This window comes from Xyrauchen texanus, chromosome 30 (genome assembly GCF_025860055.1).
Source record: "Xyrauchen texanus isolate HMW12.3.18 chromosome 30, RBS_HiC_50CHRs, whole genome shotgun sequence".
Lineage (NCBI taxonomy): Eukaryota > Metazoa > Chordata > Actinopteri > Cypriniformes > Catostomidae > Xyrauchen > Xyrauchen texanus.
Genome location: NC_068305.1, coordinates 41883606 through 41904276, shown reverse-complemented (window position 1 = coordinate 41904276; position 20671 = coordinate 41883606). Strand labels below are relative to the sequence as shown.

Sequence of the window (20671 nt, the reverse complement as noted above, 5' to 3'; positions counted from 1 at the left end):
TGTGATGTCTGTGATCTCTGTGATGTCTGTGATGTCTGTGATCACAGACATGTCTGTGATGTCTGTAATGTCTTGTGATCTCTGTGATGTCTGTGATCTCTGTGATGTCTGTGATTACAAAACAACATATATTCTGTATACATATCATACAGACATGTCTGTGATGTCTGTAATGTCTTGCGATCTCTGTGATGTCTTGTGATCTCTGTGATGTCTGTGATATCTGTAATGTCTGTGATATCTGTAATGTCTGTGATCTCTGTGATATCTGTAAAGTCTGCAATGTCTGTGATCTCTGTAAAGTCTGTGATGTCTGTGATCTCTGTAATATCTGTGATTTCTGTAAAATCTGTGATCTCTGTAATGTCTGTGATATCTGTGAAGTCTGTGATATCTGTGATCTCTGTAATGTCTGTGATATCTGTAATGTCTGTAATGTCTGTGATATCTGTGATCTCTGTAATGTCTCTGAGATCTGTGATGTCTGTGATATATGTGATGTCTGTAAAGTCTGTGATCTCTGTAATATCTGTGATATCTGTGATCTCTGTAATGTCTGTGATGTCTGTAAAGTCTGTGATCTCTGTAATGTCTGTGATCTCTGTGACGTCTGTAAAGTCTGTGATCTCTGTAAAGTCTGTGATCTCTGTAAAGTCTGTGATCTCTGTGATGTCTGTGATCTCTGTGATATCTGTGATGTCTGTGATCTCTGTGATGTCTGTGATGTCTGTGATCACAGACATGTCTGTGATGTCTGTAATGTCTTGTGATCTCTGTGATGTCTGTGATCTCTGTGATGTCTGTGATTACAAAACAACATATATTCTGTATACATATCATACAGACATGTCTGTGATGTCTGTAATGTCTTGCGATCTCTGTGATGTCTTGTGATCTCTGTGATGTCTGTGATATCTGTAATGTCTGTGATATCTGTAATGTCTGTGATCTCTGTGATATCTGTAAAGTCTGCAATGTCTGTGATCTCTGTAAAGTCTGTGATGTCTGTGATCTCTGTAATATCTGTGATTTCTGTAAAATCTGTGATCTTTGTAATGTCTGTGATATCTGTGAAGTCTGTGATATCTGTGATCTCTGTAATGTCTGTGATATCTGTAATGTCTGTAATGTCTGTGATCTCTGTAATGTCTGTGATATCTGTGATGTCTGTGATGTCTGTAATGTCTGTGATATCTGTGAAGTATGTGATGTCTGTGATATCTGTGATGTCTGTGATATCTGTAAAGTCTGTGATCTCTGTGATGTCTGTGATATCTGTGATATCTGTAATGTCTGTAATGTCTGTGATCTCTGTAATGTCTGTAATGTCTGTGATGTCTGTGATCTCTGTAATGTCTGTGATCTCTGTGATGTCTGTAAAGTCTGTGATCTCTGTGATATCTGTGATATCTGTGATCTCTGTGATGTCTGTAATGTCTGTGATCACAGACATGTCTGTGATGTCTGTAATGTCTTGTGATCTCTGTGATGTCTGTGATCTCTGTGATGTCTGTGATTACAAAACAACATATATTCTGTATACATATCATACAGACATGTCTGTGATGTCTGTAATGTCTTGCGATCTCTGTGATGTCTTGTGATCTCTGTGATGTCTGTGATCTCTGTGATATCTGTAATGTCTGTGATATCTGTAATGTCTGTGATATCTGTGAAGTCTGTGATATCTGTGATCTCTGTAATGTCTGTGATATCTGTAATGTCTGTAATGTCTGTGATCTCTGTAATGTCTGTGATATCTGTGATGTCTGTGATGTCTGTAATGTCTGTGATATCTGTGATCTCTGTAATGTCTGTGATATCTGTAATGTCTGTGATATCTGTAATGTCTGTGATATCTGTGATGTCTGTGATATCTGTGATATCTGTGATGTCTGTGATATCTGTGATGTCTGTAATGTCTGTGATGTCTGTGATGTCTGTAATGTCTGTGATATCTGTGAAGTATGTGATGTCTGTGATATCTGTAATGTCTGTGATCTCTGTAATGTCTGTGATATCTGTGATGTCTGTAATGTCTGTGATGTCTGTAATGTCTGTGATATCTGTGAAGTATGTGATGTCTGTGATATCTGTGATGTCTGTGATCTCTGTGATGTCTGTGATTACAAAACAACATATATTCTGTATACATATCATACAGACATGTCTGTGATGTCTGTAATGTCTTGCGATCTCTGTGATGTCTTGTGATCTCTGTGATGTCTGTGATCTCTGTGATATCTGTAATGTCTGTGATATCTGTAATGTCTGTGATATCTGTAAAGTCTGCAATGTCTGTGATCTCTGTAAAGTCTGTGATGTCTGTGATCGCTGTAATATCTGTGATCTCTGTAAAATCTGTGATCTCTGTAATGTCTGTGATATCTGTGAAGTCTGTGATATCTGTGATCTCTGTAATGTCTGTGATATCTGTAATGTCTGTGATCTCTGTAAAGTCTGTGATATCTGTAATGTCTGTGATATCTGTGATGTCTGTGATATCTGTGATATCTGTGATGTCTGTGATATCTGTGATGTCTGTAATGTCTGTGATGTCTTTGATGTCTGTAATGTCTGTGATATCTGTGAAGTATGTGATGTCTGTGATATCTGTAATGTCTGTGATCTCTGTAATGTCTGTGATCTCTGTGATATCTGTGATGTCTGTGATCACAGACATGTCTGTGATGTCTGTAATGTCTTGTGATCTCTGTGATGTCTGTGATCTCTGTGATGTCTGTGATTACAAAACAACATATATTCTGTATACATATCATACAGACATGTCTGTGATGTCTGTAATGTCTTGCGATCTCTGTGATGTCTTGTGATCTCTGTGATGTCTGTGATCTCTGTGATATCTGTAATGTCTGTGATATCTGTAAAGTCTGCAATGTCTGTGATCTCTGTAAAGTCTGTGATGTCTGTGATCGCTGTAATATCTGTGATCTCTGTAAAATCTGTGATCTCTGTAATGTCTGTGATATCTGTGAAGTCTGTGATATCTGTGATCTCTGTAATGTCTGTGATATCTGTAATGTCTGTGATATCTGTGATGTCTGTGATATCTGTGATATCTGTGATGTCTGTGATATCTGTGATGTCTGTAATGTCTGTGATGTCTGTGATGTCTGTAATGTCTGTGATATCTGTGAAGTATGTGATGTCTGTGATATCTGTAATGTCTGTGATCTCTGTAATGTCTGTGATATCTGTGATGTCTGTAATGTCTGTGATGTCTGTAATGTCTGTGATATCTGTGAAGTATGTGATGTCTGTGATATCTGTGATGTCTGTGATCTCTGTGATATCTGTAAAGTTTGTGATCTCTGTAAGACCTTGTATGTCTTCATTGTGTACGGCTGTATTAGTGGCACTTTAAAACTTTCCCAAGATGGTTTTACAGTGAAAATGGTCTAACTGCTGAAACAAAAAACCTTTTGCTGAACCTGTTTTGAGTTTGTGTCAGGGTTCTGCCCTTAGTTTGGTATTCCTGATTGTTGTAGAGCCTGACACTCATGTCTCTGTCTTGTGTCTGGATTCTGCCACTTGGGTTGGTTTGTTTACTCTGCGGTTGAGTTCAGGCACTTGTGTTATGTCTCGTGTTATACGAATGCACTTGGTTTTGTGTTTACTCATTTCCTTGTGCATTTGTGTCTGTCTTGTGTTTAATGATATCTCCTCCCTCTCTTTTGCCCTGTTACCCATTTTATTATCCGTTTATGGTCCCCACCTGCCTCGTTATCCTCCGGATTTCTCTCCCTTTATATTTCTTGTGTGTGCTCTGTTTTGTGTCGCCTGTGATCAGAATTCACTGGAAAAAGAATAACAATATTTCTCCCTCTAATAATGACATCATGGAATAACACGTTCACTAACACATATTATAATGACGTGCTGTAATCTTCATGTATAACAATGTAATGAGGTCTGATGAAATCAGAATTCTCACTGACAGCAGATTAACAGGGCAAGAGATCACCAACCCGTAGCTTCTGACCAAACATAGTCAAAGCTCACAGACAGACAGAGACCGAGAGAGAGAGACAGAGAGAGAGGGAGACAGACAGACAGACAGACAGAGACACAGAGAGAGACAGAGAGACACACAGAGAGAGCGAGAGACAAACAGAGACACAGAGACAGACAGACAGAGAGAGAGAGAGAGAGAGAGAGAGACAATGGGATTTATAATGTAATGGGAGAATGCGGTCTTCAGACTCATCTGGCCCTTCTTCTCACTCAAGAGCATCACAAGAGCTCTACAGACCAGCCATGACTCCTCGAAGGTCTCACAGACAACCAGAGAGACAGTCTTACACTGAAGCTCCACCCCAGCGGCCCCCGCCTGAACACCACGACAGACATTCATTTATGCCCATTTATCACAACGCCACACACCGCCATCAGCAGCTCCTCAAGCTAACATCAGTGATAGAAATCAAACGTCTGCTGGGTCTTCTGTAAAATGATATATGCACACAACACTAATATTCATCTTACTTTACAGTATTTCAATTATTATCTATAAAGAATAATCATTACTGTAAATTAATCTGCATCACTTATCGTTAATCTGAAGTCTAAAGGTGGTAAACCTGTTATTTGTTTTGTTTTACACAACTATATGATATGCATACAGAATATCTGTTGGTTGTAATTTTGATTGATTTCTTGCTGAAGGCTTTTTTTGGCTTTTACCTTATGAAAAACAACAATAATTTATTCTTAGATCCTATGAAATTGTTAAACATTAGCTTTTGGATCATTTAGGTTTTGTGCTCGAAGACATTTGGACTAAAAGTACAAACACAGAATTTCACATGTTGACATATTGATTCAGAAACATGGTGTAAAATGAATGTCCTCACCCAATGTCCCGCAGGTTACTGTGAACACAATGTACCTGCCTGGAAACTCAACTTAATACATCGTGGCAGAAGCTCTGGAGGTTTAATTATATGGATAAAAAATGATCTGACCCCTTTTATTACACCACTGCATCAAGGCAAAACCCCCATATGGTTACAATTACACAGAAGCGTTTGTGTCACGTGACGGCATGCGAGGAGCAGACGTGTGAGCGACGAGCTCGAAGCACTTTGCCAGTTTTGTAATTATTTTCAGTTTATAATCCGTTGAGATTCGATACACCCTTTTACATACTTGCTCTTTGAGGTAAACATGGCAAAGAAGTCAAAATCCTCAGACTCTGGAGATATTAAGAGACACTTACGTGCTCAAGCTGAAACCTCTAACGGGCCTGCGGACCGGGGATTTGATTTGGAAGGCGCAACGGGAGAAAAAATTTAGCATCAACTGTCCAACATTTCAGTGATGCTGATGAAGGTTGTTGCTGACTTGGAGGATCTCGCTGTAATACGTCAATCAATTACAGCGATGGAAACAAAATTCTCTGAGTTGGTCACAAGAGTGGCAGATGTTGAGAAACAGATTATCTGGAGTCATCGGAAAGGGAATTATCTGCTAATCCACTCTTGACCAAAATAGACGAGGAAAGCATTTTGGAAAAAATTGAATATTTCGAAAATATGAGCCAAAGGAATAACCTGGATTCCCAGATATCAGTTCTCTAGGTATTTACAGCTGCGCCACCTCCTCTGTATTGTTTTTGGGAGTAGCACATACCCCCCCCATAGCTGCAGATACTCTGGGAGAGGTGATGACTGCTTTTGGAAAAGGTCATGAGGCATCAGTGTATTACTCCCTGCTAATTCAGAGTCTGGGGGATGGAGCTTGAACTTTTATCAAGAGAATATGGTAGAAAGATTTAAACTTGGTATTGGATTGTATAGGCTTGGTCTTAAAGACACACCCACCTACTGGCGTGACCAATCAGAAGATGGAGATGTGGCGCATGTTTTTTGGGGGTGTGTTAAGATCTAAGAATTGTGGTTGAGGGTTCAGAGTTATTTGTGTGGCATGTTGGGCACTCAAGTTTTACTTTGCCACCGACTTTGTATTTTGGGCAGGGGGTGGTCATACATTTGTGGGACAGATTTATAAATAAATTGGGTTGTGACAAGTGTTATGATTGGTAGACAAGCCATTTTAAGGGGTTGGAAGTCGGATGGAGCCCCTCATTTGCAGAGTGGCGTGCGGAGATGGGGAGGGTGGCTGCTTTTGAAAAAGGGGTATCTAGAGGATTGGGTAATTTGGAAATGTTTGTGGGAAAGTGGGAAAAGGGACAGTGGAGACAGAGGTGTAGAAGTTATGTGTGTGATTATTATGTTTTATTTATTTAATACATTTTTTTAAATATATTTTTGTGTGTGTCTATAAGCACTGAGGTGTTCTTGTGGGTGGGGTGGGGTTATATTCTCAATGGCAGAATCATGTGGATGCTTTACTACAGTGTGCTGGATTATGCCATAACAAAAATAAGCCCCTCCTACTTTAATGCATTTACCATCAAAGCTCAATCTGTAACGTTAGTGTGGGAAGCAGGAGCAGGCAGACAGGTGGATCAGATCCAAACGCAGTTTATTAAGGGAATAACTAAATAAACAAACACAGGAGCAAATCAAAGGTCCACAATGGGAAAAAGCTAACTAAGGTGGAGGAACATGAACAAAGAACAAAGGCGAGGGTAACCAGCACAGACATGGGCGACGAACAGAGACACGGTGCAAACGACACGGAACATGGTGCTGATGATGCGAAACACGGTGCAGATGACGCGAAACATGGTGCGGGTGACACGAAACCGTGACACAATCACCATTTTCAGACCACAATCAGATCAATGTTTTCATTAAAAATGAAAATAAAAAGCCAACGGATCTGTATAAACTTCAATCATACAAATGGACTCATAGTACGGCTGATACACATATTAAAGCATTCAATTCTAATGAAATATTCAATTCTATCAGCACATTTAATAACTCAACATATGCTTACAATCAATCACGATTTGGCTATCAAACACATTTACGACATTTTGGAAAATACAGCAGTTAAGAGAAACAAAATCAAATGAGCACAAAAGAGACACTGAACAAAAACCTCCCGAAAAATGGTTTGACTGTGATTGTAAATCAGAACGAATCAAGAACTAAGACTGATTTTAAACCAAAAACACTAAAATCCAGACAACAAGGACTTACGTTTAGAACACTCAAAACTTCATAAACTATATAAAAGGACACTGAGACCAAAAAACAGGAACACAATAGACCAATTCTATAATAGAAAACCCAGAGTCACTTCTGGAGCCTACGGAGTGACTTAGGCACTCCAAAACCACATGAACTAGTCATACAAGAGGGCAACATTTGGAAAGATTATTTTGAAAACCTCTATTCCCATCATAGTGGTCATTTAAATTGTCCTAATCAAAGAAAACTCCTTGAAAACTTGAATACTCTTGAGTCATGCATCAACAAATATAGTATCTAATAACAACAAGAATTAATAAAAAATCTATTAAATTCAATAAATCCTGCGGTCCTGACATCATCAGAAATTAAATGTTAAAAAAACAGCTCTGCTATATTACAGAATGGTTAGCTGAAGCTCTTTAACATGACTGTGATGTGTGTTCCCTGATGTGTGGAGTAAAGGGCTTTATCTAACTACATTAGATCAACTCACGACTCTCATCTTTCATTTAAGAACATAATGTCATCAGCAAATCTCAGATAGGTTTCCTTCCTGAACATCGAACCATTGACCATATATCTACAGTAAACACATTCATTAACAAACATTTACACCAAAAGAAAGAGGGCAAAATATTTGCATGCTTCATAGATTTCAAGAAGGCTTTTGACTCCATTTGGCATAAAGGTTTATTATAAAAATTAGCATAGGGGGCAGAGAGTGTGAGTGGAGCGGAGTGAGAACAGCGTGAGGACTGGAGCGAGGAGTGGGAGCGGAGTGGAGCCGGAGTGGAGCGGAGCGAGGACTGGAGTGAAGAGTGGGAACGGAGCAAAGAATGGAGCAGAGTAGGAGCGGAGTGAGGAGTGGGAACAGAGCGGAGTGAGAGCGGATCGTGGATTGGAGCAAGAGCGGAGCGAGGAGTGGGAGTACGTCATCTGGCATATAGTGTAAATGAATGATGGGATGGTGAAGGAGAACACGAGTGGGGAGGCGACTGACACGATCAAATGTTCGTTGTGAAATCCTAAAAGACACGATGATAATCCGTTCACACATGGAGAGAAAATCTAAAAAAGGTCAGTAATACACACACACACACACATATATATATATATCCCTATTAAATATACCGAATAATCATATCATCATTAATCTTCACTGTAGGTTATTATGTCCCACATTAAATAGAAATGAACTTTTAATGACGCAAAACACCAACTGAACTAATCAACATGTTAATATTGAGTAGTTTGACTTTAATCGATTGCATCTATATTGATTTTAGTGCCGTAGGATAATTTATATGTCAAAACTGGAGAATATTCTGAGAATGTATTTTTTTTCGTTCACAGAATTATAGCACAAGGTTAATTAAAAGAAGTGCAATGATTTAAATAATAGACAATAATATAAAGGCCTAATAATGTTTGTGTTCTGGTCATTTATCATTTTTTTCATTTGGTAATTGATATTTTTAATGTAATGATTTTTGTTTGTTTATTTGTAATTTAATTGCTCAAACCCAGAGAACGTCAACAGTCAGCGTAATCACAGAGTCATAATAACCACCTTCTGCCAACACTTCACCTTTACCATGACAAGGGGCATCTGTACAGACTGATCCGGGTATTTGAAGAATCAAAACGGCACTATTATGGTGCAGGGATCAGAGCCTGCTGATGTCTGATGAGATGGCAACAAAGTCTCGAGTATGAATGACTCTCTCATACAAGCCGTCCGAAAGCAGAAGAAGACTGCAGCGACTGTAACGCCATCTCTAATGCACAGAATGAGAGACGATGTTTCCCTTCTGAAGGTACTGGAGCTAAAAGAATTCATGCTTACATATGACATCATGAATTTAAGACAAGAGATTGAATACCTGCAGAGAGACAGAAAGGAGATGTCAAAGGAACTTCAGCAAGCTAAAGAAGACCTGAGAGAATTCAAATCCACAGAAATGCAGAAGGTCAGAAATCCACCCCAAACATGAACGCTTGATGTCTCCAGAGATGTTCACTGAACTGAAGAAGAGCTCCAGTCCTCATCTGCTCTTATCCCGACAGAATCAAATATATCATGAGAATCTTTTCTTCCCAAACATGAAAGTCCAGAACACGTGGTGCCCAACACAAGTGCTTTTCAGATCCTTTCTGATAAACATCTAAACACATTATAATCAGGGATAAATGATTTAAGTGCCACAGCAGGGCATGTGGTGGGCATGTGGTGCCATCAGAGACACTCCACTTTTACATGCTGGCACCTGCTGGTCAAAGATGGAGATTTATAGTAGGGTTAGGATATAGTAGGACTTAAATTTTGATGTGTTTCTCACCCACACCTCTCATAACACTTCTGAAGACATGGATTAAACCACTGGAGTCTTGTGGTTACTTTTATGCTATCTTTATGTGCTTTTTGGAGCTTCAAATTTCTGGCCACCATTCACATTCATATGGACCAACAGAGCTGAAATATTCTTCTAAAAATCTTCATTTGTGTTCTGCAGAAGAAAGAAAGTCACACACATCTGGGACGGCATGAGGGTGAGTAAATGATGACAGAATTTTCATTTTTTGTGAACTGTCCCTTTAACACTGAAAGTCTGGGACAAGGAAGAAACAATACATTTATACATAATGAAATATGAAGACAGTTTAAATGTGCCCTTCATATTAGTAAAAGTGGAAATCTGATTGTTTTAATAAAAGTCCAGCCTTGAAACATCAAATGGTTTGTGATGACGGTCTGTTCTAGTCCTCATGAGATCACTGAGAGAACAGAAGCACATGTGATTGTTGTGACTAATAATAACATCTGTGAGCCGCTACAGGTCGACGACATTACTGCACTCGCATACAGAAACACTCGAGAGGAAAACGGCACAATTCCCCTGTATGAGCTCTGCCCAAATATGTACCTAACATGAACAGCAAACGGGCGCTCTGAAGCCCACAGATACGGCCGGAGAGAGAAAGAGGGAATATTTTCCACACACACAGGAATAGAACGCTGCCTTTTACAGAAGAACACAGCATTATGGGTAAATAACTCCGAACACGAGTCCATCTGCACTTATATGGGACAATCTGAATTCTTTCATAAAACACATTTCCTCAGAAGTATAATGGTCCATCGGTCACGGTTTATTTGGGTGACCTGAGCCGAGTGTCATCGATCAGATCATCTGTGTTTGGTGAGTATGAGAGCGCTGACACACAGATGCTTTATAGCGTCTCTCATTTTAACTTGACTCAGTGATTCATTTGCATCATCAATCAAACACATCACAAAAGTGCCATTCTAAATAATTAACGAGATATACACTTCATCTTCTGTTTACCTTTACATCCATCAGACTACAATCGCTTTGGTTCAAATCATGAAAAAAAAACGTATTTTACAGTAACTTCAAATCAAATAAACAAATCAACTAAATTCAATATATAGAATATTGTCAGAAGGCTAAAAACACGAATCCATGATGTCTCAGCTCGAGATGCCGGTCACTTCTCCGCGAGCATGATGCTAGTCTTTTAGAGAAGATATCAGCGCGGCCGGTCGAGGTCATGTCAGGTGAACACATGAACATCACTCAAGCACGCGCGCTCGTTTACTGTCAGGTGAACACATGAACATCGCTCATCCACGCGCTCGTTTACTGTCAGGTGAACACATGAACATCGCTCATCCACGCGCGCTCGTTTACTGTCAGGTGAACACATGAACATCACTCATGCACGCGCGCTCGTTTACTGTCAGGTGAACGCATGAACATCGCTCATCCACGCGCTCGTTTACTGTCAGGTGAACACATGAACATCGCTCATGCACGCGCGCTCGTTTACTGTCAGGTGAACACATGAACATCGCTCATGCACGCGCGCTCGTTTACTGTCAGGTGAACAGATGAACATCGCTCATGCACGCGCGCTCGTTTACTGTCAGGTGAACACATGAACATCACTCATGCACGCGGCTCGTTTACTGTCAGGTGAACAGATGAACATCACTCATGCACGCCGTCGTTTACTGTCAGGTGAACAGATGAACATCACTCATGCACGCTGCGTTTACTGTCAGGTGAACACATGAACATCACTCATGCACGCCGCTCGTTTACTGTCAGGTGAACAGATGAACATCACTCATGCACGCCGCTCGTTTACTGTCAGGTGAACACATGAACATCACTCATGCACGCCGCTCGTTTACTGTCAGGTGAACACATGAACATCACTCATGCACGCGCGCTCGTTTACTGTCAGGTGAACACATGAACATCACTCATGCACGCGGCTCGTTTACTGTCAGGTGAACACATGAACATCACTCATGCACGCGGCTCGTTTACTGTCAGGTGAACACATGAACATCACTCATGCACGCGGCTCGTTTACTGTCAGGTGAACTCATGAACATCACTCATGCACGCGCGCTCGTTTACTGTCAGGTGAACACATGAACATCACTCATGCACGCGCGCTCGTTTACTGTCAGGTGAACACATGAACATCACTCATGCACGCGCGCTCGTTTACTGTCAGGTGAACAGATGAACATCACTCATGCACGCGCGCTCGTTTACTGTCAGGTGAACAGATGAACATCACTCATGCACGCGCGCTCGTTTACTGTCAGGTGAACAGATGAACATCACTCATGCACGCGCGCTCGTTTACTGTCAGGTGAACAGATGAACATCACTCATGCACGCGCGCTCGTTTACTGTCAGGTGAACACATGAACATCACTCAAGCACGCGTGCTTGTTTTCTGTCAGGTGTGAGAGGAAGTCAGCACAGACGACAGACGTTATATTGACCATTTCTCCTTGCATCTATCAAACAGATGCTGCTCTGCTCTGACATGGCACGTCTCCATGGCAACGTCAACCTCGTCAGTCACTAAGAGCCACGATGGCTTACAGTGAATGTCTCACGACGGCACTTCAGCATCCCAGTAGGATGTTGTTGTATTTATAGATCTATTCACTGCTTGATTCTCTTCCCAGAAATCAAAATAATATGAATCTCAGAAGAGCAGTAATTAATCCTCATGTACCTCGTGCGTGTTCCTCACACACTCACACGGGAAACTATTAAACTGCTGGTTGACCATTAAAACTCACCTCATCTTTATTAAGAACACAGACATGATCTCAAACCGCATCTGTGCTGTGAATCAACCTCTCAAACTCATTCTCAATGTCACACAATGTCAATATTTGGCCTGTTGTTACTTTATAAAGTTACAAACACAACCGTAACGTATTCATTTACTGTAACAATAACCGCTGTTGGAATGAAAGCGTCATGACTGAAATCTGTGCAGTAAAAACACTCTTTTGAAACAGGAAATGTTTCCAACAGTACTACAGTTCGCTACATTGTTGTCAGGGTGATTAACCGAGTCAAGATGTTTCAATCACAGTTCATTCATCACATGATATCTGATAATCACACAATAGAGATTCTGTCAATAACTGAACTCATTTTATTTGCATTAGATTTATAAATGTTGAATTGATTTGATCACTGGCTCTTTAAATAATGACTTTAAAGCTTGAGATGATGTTCACTACTGAATCACTTGAATGCTTCATTTCTTAATATTAAGTGTTTTAACTAAAGGAGTGTTTTTATTTTCAGTGGTCAGGAAGACACTATAAAGGAGTGGCGTACTTTAAACATCTTTGTTTCACACTGTTTTAGATGTTATAATTGCATCACAAGTGTTTGACAGGACACGTGCAGCTCGTCAGGCAGCGCTCTCGTTTGATTCGCTGTTTATCAGCTGATGTTAGACAGCAGACGCAGCTAATAAAGGAGATTATGCGCACTAATGTTGTTTGTTTGATGACTGCGCAAACGTGGATCAAACGCTGATAATTAAAGTCATTTAATTCAGTTTACTAGCAAATGACCAGGAACAAATTACACACAGCCTGAGAGAGATGTTTGTTCCACATCCATAAATGAACATTCTCTCATCATTTACTCACAGATGCGTGTGACTTAAGTTTCTTCTGCAGATTTCTAGAAGAATATTTCAGCTCCGTATGTTCACAAAATGCAAGTGAATGGTGATCAGAACTTTGAAGCTCCATAAAGCACATAAAGGCAGCATAAAAGTAATCCACAAGACTCCAGCGGTTTAATCGGTGTGGGTGAGAAACAGATCAATATTTAAGTCCATTTTCTATCAATCTCCACATTTGAACAGCCCCAACTAGCTGGTGCCTGGATGTAAAAGTGAAAGTGGAGATTTATAGTAAATATTGATCTGTTTCACACACACACCTATCATAACACTTCTGAAGACATGGATTAAAAAACTGAAGTATTATGGATAACTTCTATGCTGCATTTATGTGCTTTTTGGCACTTCAAAGTTCTGGTCACCATTGACAGAACTGAAATATTCTCCTAAAAATCTTAATTTGTGTTCTGAAGAAGAGAGAAAGTCACACACATCCGGGATGACATGAGGGTGAGTAAATGATGACAGAATTTTCATTTTTGGGTGTACTGTCCCTTTAAATACTGTCTGAGAAATAACAGTTTTATTATTCATTGAGCTGAACACTGAAGACACTCTTACCGGATGGAAGAGAGAAGTTGAAACGTGAACAATCTGACCAGCTACAGACAGGAGACAATCACTTTCTGCAAAACAAGAAAACAAACAAATATTAAAGTAAAAACCCCTTTAAAAGTCAACATGACATTACTATTGACTTTATGTTTCCAGGTGTTATTGTGAGTGATTCATCAGAGCAAAATATATTTGATATAATACTGAATATTCTAGATTCACTTGGAAATATTACGGAATTAAAATGGGTTGAGAACTGTAAATATGTACACGGAGTAAATTATGATTTTAAACAGGTTTCCTTTGAACACGCCCCCCATCTGGCATTGGTCAGACAGCAGATAGTCCCGCCCCCAAACTCACTCCATTGGTTGAGTCAGAAGTCGTCAACATGTTCTGAAAGCGTCACAAAGTACCAGTGGATTACTGATAGTTTGTCTAAACATTGAACTGAAAATGAGCTTTAAAACACTCGAGACGGTCGCATGAAACACTCGAGTGATGCTGAAGATAACAGCGTGAAATAAAACCAAACAAGCGCATCTGTCCATGTCTCACTCACACACTTGTTTTATCTTCCCTACAATAGTGTCATCTACAGCTGCACAATCAGTGACACTCAACATCTCGAGCACTAGAAGTGCAGCAGTCTTCTGAGTGCACTTGATAAACTTCAGAGTTTGTGTCATCATCATCATGTTTGTATAGTGTGTGTGTGTGCGTGCATGCGTGCTACACACCACACAACACCGGACCTCATCAGCTCGTTACTGGAGACTCAAGACCTGAATGGGGGGTGTCAGAAATGTGTTGTGGGGCGTCCAGGATCTTGAAGAGTCACATGAAGGAGTTTAAACTTCCAATTCAGATTATTTACTGTAAAAACAGCATAATTATGACATCACAACCACACTTGCCCCGCCCCATCACACAAGGGTCACGCTGAGGTCACAGGACAGATATTATAGAGTTGTGAACGTTTAGAATCTGTTGATTAATCTGTGAGAGATGATTAAAGCATTTCATCAAATCCTCTCTGTTCTTTAAATCCACGTAACGACGGCTTTTTATCTTTATATTTGAAATTATGTTATTTCAGGTAACATCAGGCGAGGTGACAAATGTTCTCTGATTAAAGCGTCTGATAATCCCTCAGTGTGAGAGAACATTCATCCGTTAATAACGACAGACTGCAGAATGACAAACTCATGACGCCAGTGTTAGTGAAACAAAACACAAACAAACATCTTATAAACACATTCACAGAAATGAAAAACAATCGATTATTTTGAATGAATGTGTTCTGACATGTTCCTCTCGTTTATTTATAACACCATTAGATACCAAACTAATCTGCACAGTCAAATATTCACTACAAATCTAGCATTCACTTTAATCAAGAATAAACTACTATAAATTGGAAATACATGATTGATTCAAACAGATTTTCTAATGTTTTAAACTACTAAAAGGACAGGGTATCAACAGCCACCTCACAAAACACTGAATATATCACGCTATCACACAATACATCACGATAAATCACAATATCTCACGATAAATCACATCATGATATCTCACATTACATCACAATATCTCACAATACATCACAATAAATCACAATACATAAAAGTACATCACAATAAATCACAATAAATCATGATAAATCACAATATCTCACAATGCATCACAATAAATCACAATGTCTCACAATATATCACAATATCTCACAATGCATCATAATAACTCACAATGCATCACAATAAATCACAATAACTCACAATGCATCACAATAAATCACAATACATCACAATACATCACAATATCTCACAATACATCACAATATCTCACAATGAATCACAATAAATCACAATGTCTGACAATAACTCACAATAAATCACAATATATCACAATGTCTCACAATATATCACAATAACTCACAATGCATATCAATAAATCACAATAACTCACAATGCATCACAATAAATCACAATAACTCACAATGCATCACAATAAATCACAATAACTCACAATGCATCACAATAAATCACAATACATCACAATATCTCACAATACATCACAATATCTCACAATGCATCACAATAAATCACAATACATCACAATATCTCACAATACATCACAATATCTCACAATGCATCACAATAAATCACAATATCTGACAATAACTCACAATAACTCACAATATATCACAATGTATCACAATTTCACAATGTATCACAATATATCACAGAATCTCACAATATCTCACAATGCATCACAATGTATCACAATGCATCACAATGTATCACAATGCATCACAATGCATCACAATATATCACAATTTCACAATATATCACAGAATCTCACAATATCTCACAATGCATCACAATACATCACAATGTATCACAATGTCTGACAATAACTCACAATATATCACAATGTATCACAATAACTCACAATGCATCACAATAAATCGACAATGTCTGACAATAACTCACAATATACTCACAATATATCACAATTTCACAATGTATCACAATATATCACAGAATCTCACAATGCATCACAATATATCACAATGCATCACAATGTATCACAATGCATCACAATGTATCACAATGCATCACAATATATCACAATTTTACAATGTATCACAATATATCACAGAATCTCACAATATCTCACAATGCATCACAATATATCACAATGCATCACAATATATCACAATGCATCACAATGCATCACAATGCATCACAATATATCACAATATATCACAATGCATCACAATGCATCACAATGTATCACAATTTCACAATGTATCACAATATATCACAATGCATCACAATGCATCACAATATATCACAATATATCACAATATATCACAATATATCACAGAATCTCACAATGTATCACAATGTCTGACAATAACTCACAATAAATCACAATGTATCTCAATATCTCACAATATCTCACAATGCATCACAATATATCACAATATATCACAATATATCACAATGCATCACAATATATCACAATGCATCACAATATATCACAATGCATCACAATGCATCACAATGCATCAAAATATATCACAATGTATCACAATGTATCACAATGTATCACAGAATCTCACAATATCTCACAATATATCACAATTTCACAATATATCACAGAATCTCACAATATCTCACAATGCATCACAATATATCACAATGTATCACAATGTATCGCAATATATCACAGAATCTCACAACGTATCACAATGTCTGACAATAACTCACAATAAATCACAATGTATCTCAATATCTCACAATAACTCACAATGTATCACAATATATCACAATGTATCACAATATATCACAATGTATCACAATATATCACAATTTCACAATATATCACAGAATCTCACAATATCTCACAATATCTCACAATGTATCACAATATATCACAGAATCTCACAATATCTCACAATGTATCACAATATATCACAATATATCACAGAATCTCACAATATCTCACAATGTATCACAATATATCACAGAATCTCACAATATCTCACAATGTATCACAATATATCACAGAATCTCACAATATCTCACAATGTATCACAATATATCACAGAATCTCACAATATCTCACAATGCATCACAATAACTCACAATAACTCACAATATATCACAGTGTATCACAATATCTCAATATATCACGATTCGATTATAATTTACAAGCTTCCAATTCCAATTATTTTGAGTATATTTGAGTTCTGAAGTCCATTCTGCTCACATACAGTATGAAAGAAATTCTCTTTCAGCTAATGCTGTTAATTATATGCAGAATATTTAAACTTGGTAAATTATGGGAATATTAATTTGACAAATGTTATTTTATCATCATTTTAGTTTTTTTCTCTCCCATTTTCTCCCCAATTTTGAACGCCCAATTCTCAATGCACTCCAAGTGCTGTGACTCAATCTGGGTGGCGGAGGACGAATCTCAGTTGCCTCCGCGTCTGAGACCATCAATCCGTGCATCTTATCACGTGACTTGTTGAGCTCATTACCATGGAGACATAGTGTGTGTGGAGGCTTCCCGCTATTCTCCACTGAATCAACGCACAACTCACCACACGCCCCACCGAGAGCGAAAACCACATTATAGTGACCATGAGGAGGTTACCCCATGTGACTTTACACTCCCTAGCAACCGGGCCAATTTGGTTACCCCATGTGACTTTACACTCCCTAGCAACCGGGCCAATTTGGTTACCCCATGTGACTCTACCCTCCCTAGCAACCGGCCAATTTGGTTACCCCATGTGACTCTACACTCCCTAGCAACCGGGCCAATTTGGTTACCCCATGTGACTCTACACTCCCTAGCAACCGGCCCAAATTGGTTACCCCATGTGACTCTACCCTCCATAGCAACTGGCCCAATTTGGTTACCCCATGTGACTCTACCCTCCCTAGCAACCGGGCCAGTTTGGTTACCCCATGTGACTCTACCCTCCCTAGCAACCGGGCCAATTTGGTTACCCCATGTGACTCTACCCTCCCTAGCAACCGGCCCAATTTGTTTGCCAAGGAGACCTCTCTGGAGTCAACATTTTAGCTTTTATAATAAATATATATATAAAGTCCATGTATTTTAGGGATAGGTGTCGATACAATCAAATATTGATATATTGCGATATTTTCTCATGATGTTGTATCGATGTTTAGATCCATGTTTCGTGATATATCGTGATATTTTCAGTGCAGTCTGAGACGCTTCTATGAGGCACAAAAACTGACATGCTGGACCTCTCTCAACTGTTTGGATCTCGGGTCGGACAAAAATACATATTTTCCAGTTAATCTTTATTTGTACAATCCCAAATGTTGATTGTTATAAATGCCAAGAGTTCTCTCTGCAGTGCTGTACAATCAGATGTGTGTAAACACTTCCCTTACGCGACAGGAAATGTGATTATTAAAGGCTGGTGATATTATAGTGTTTGAGTTGTGAAGACGTTGAGCTTCAAGATCTTTTCAGAACAAAGATTAGATCCAATCAAACCATTTATAGTTTAATAATGTCTCTATTAATATCATTCTGTTCCCTTCAGTCACTTATTTATCAAAAACAACAATAAAACACACAGCATGAACGCTGTAAAGAATCATTCGACCAAACACACACTAAAACCATCTTGTGCTTCATATCCAAATAAATACATAAATAGTACAAATTAGGCATGTAAACAACAAACATGTAACAATGTACTGTACATATACAATATACAATAATGATAAAATAAATGTGTAAAATGTTTAGTGCATGTTCATAATTTACCAAGTTAAAAGGTTCCCTAATAAAGGTTATAATGAACTAAAGCATTCACTGAAAGAGAATTTCTTCATACTGTATGTGAGCAAAATGGACATCAGAACTCAAATATACTCAAATTAATTGAAATTTAAAGCGAAATAGCATCACGATAGTGTCATGTATCGCGATATATCGAATCGTGAGGTACCCAGCCCTAATGTATCCCATTCAAACATTTGATGTCTTGATATTACATTCATATGTTTGTCGTTTACATGTTTTGTACTATTAAGTATAAGTATTTCATTGATATGTAGAACAAGTGTTAAAGCGGTACTGTCTCTTTAAGAAGTGTTTGTTTTGCTAGCGCATCTGTGTTACGAGTGATTGAAATGAAATGTTTCTATTTGTTGTTTTTGATCAATAACTAAATCATATTTAAAGAGACATTATTCAATGACAAATGGATGGTGTGGATCTCATCTTTGGACAATCATTACACAGAACGAGTCAAACTGAACGTTTACTCTCAAGATCTCGCTGTTCTGCATCACTATAATACTGACACAGTGTTGATGTGAACAGATCCGGTGAGCAGCTGTTGTTCAGAGTATTGATCACTGACAGATCAGGTCATTTAATATGGATTATTGATTGAAGTTACTGGTCTGATAAATATCACTCTTATATGATCTCACCAAACTGGTTTGTGAAGTATGAATCTCCACTCGTGATAAAGTGCAATAAATCAGATTTAGTATGTTTACTGTAATGACAGCGTGAACAGCTGATCGTGTCCAGCCTGCGTCTCATTAACCAATAATTCCTGAAGAGACTTTAAAGAGGACGCTCATCTTCAGCGCAGAATAAATCTGTTGATATCAGACACACTGAAGATCTGTGACGGTCCCGTGTTTAGGGGAAGCATCACATTCTACACAGGGTAGGGCACATACTGCGCCTCTAGTAGAAGTATGTAGTATGCATACTCAGAACAGAGGCCTCTCACTTCTCCTCTTATGTGTCATGTGATCTCTCGGGCAGTCACGTGACCTCACAGAGATCCGATTCACTAGATTAACGGCACAGCGTACAGGTCACACGCAGGCCTCAAAACCTTCATAACGAGTCCAGGACTGCCGCACACGAGTAATAATAGACGTGAATGTGACGACATACACAAGTCACGTTTGAGTTATAGCACAAAGGTCGAAGGTTTAATTGGAAGTGCAAATGATGTCCACATGTGACGCTCCCAGCAGTGAACGGCTCTTTGTAACAGGGGCGACGGAATTAGAAATGCTGATAATAGCTTTCACTTCGCTCTGTGCGGAGGTATTTTTATCCGTCTGTCGTCCAGGAACAGTGACTGCAGAGACGCTCACGGGTGCACGTGTGGGACGGTCACGGGCCGGTGTCAGCAGTCACACGGGTCACAGGTCAACCGTTTAATGCTGCGAGATTGGATCAGATTGATGTATTATTGGGTTCATATGCCTGACCCACGTCCAGATGAGGCCAAAAGAAAACAGTGATGACATCTTTAGCTTAAACACCGCATGGAAACTGAAGTTTGTGTGGCTTTTAGTTCCTGTCTGTTGCTCATTTACACACATTTAACATTTCCAGTGTTT

The 20671-nt window shown here is 38.9% G+C and overlaps 1 protein-coding gene across 1 annotated transcript in view; it reads right to left on the bottom strand.

Annotated features, from left to right (window-relative positions):
- The window catches only part of LOC127624090 (1-phosphatidylinositol 4,5-bisphosphate phosphodiesterase beta-4-like), an 82161-nt gene that overhangs the window by 58857 nt on the left and 2633 nt on the right, over window positions 1–20671 (bottom strand). Inside the window, 1 exon segment of the mRNA XM_052098739.1 lies at window positions 13734–13798. The gene's annotated coding sequence lies outside the window, so the exon portion shown is untranslated.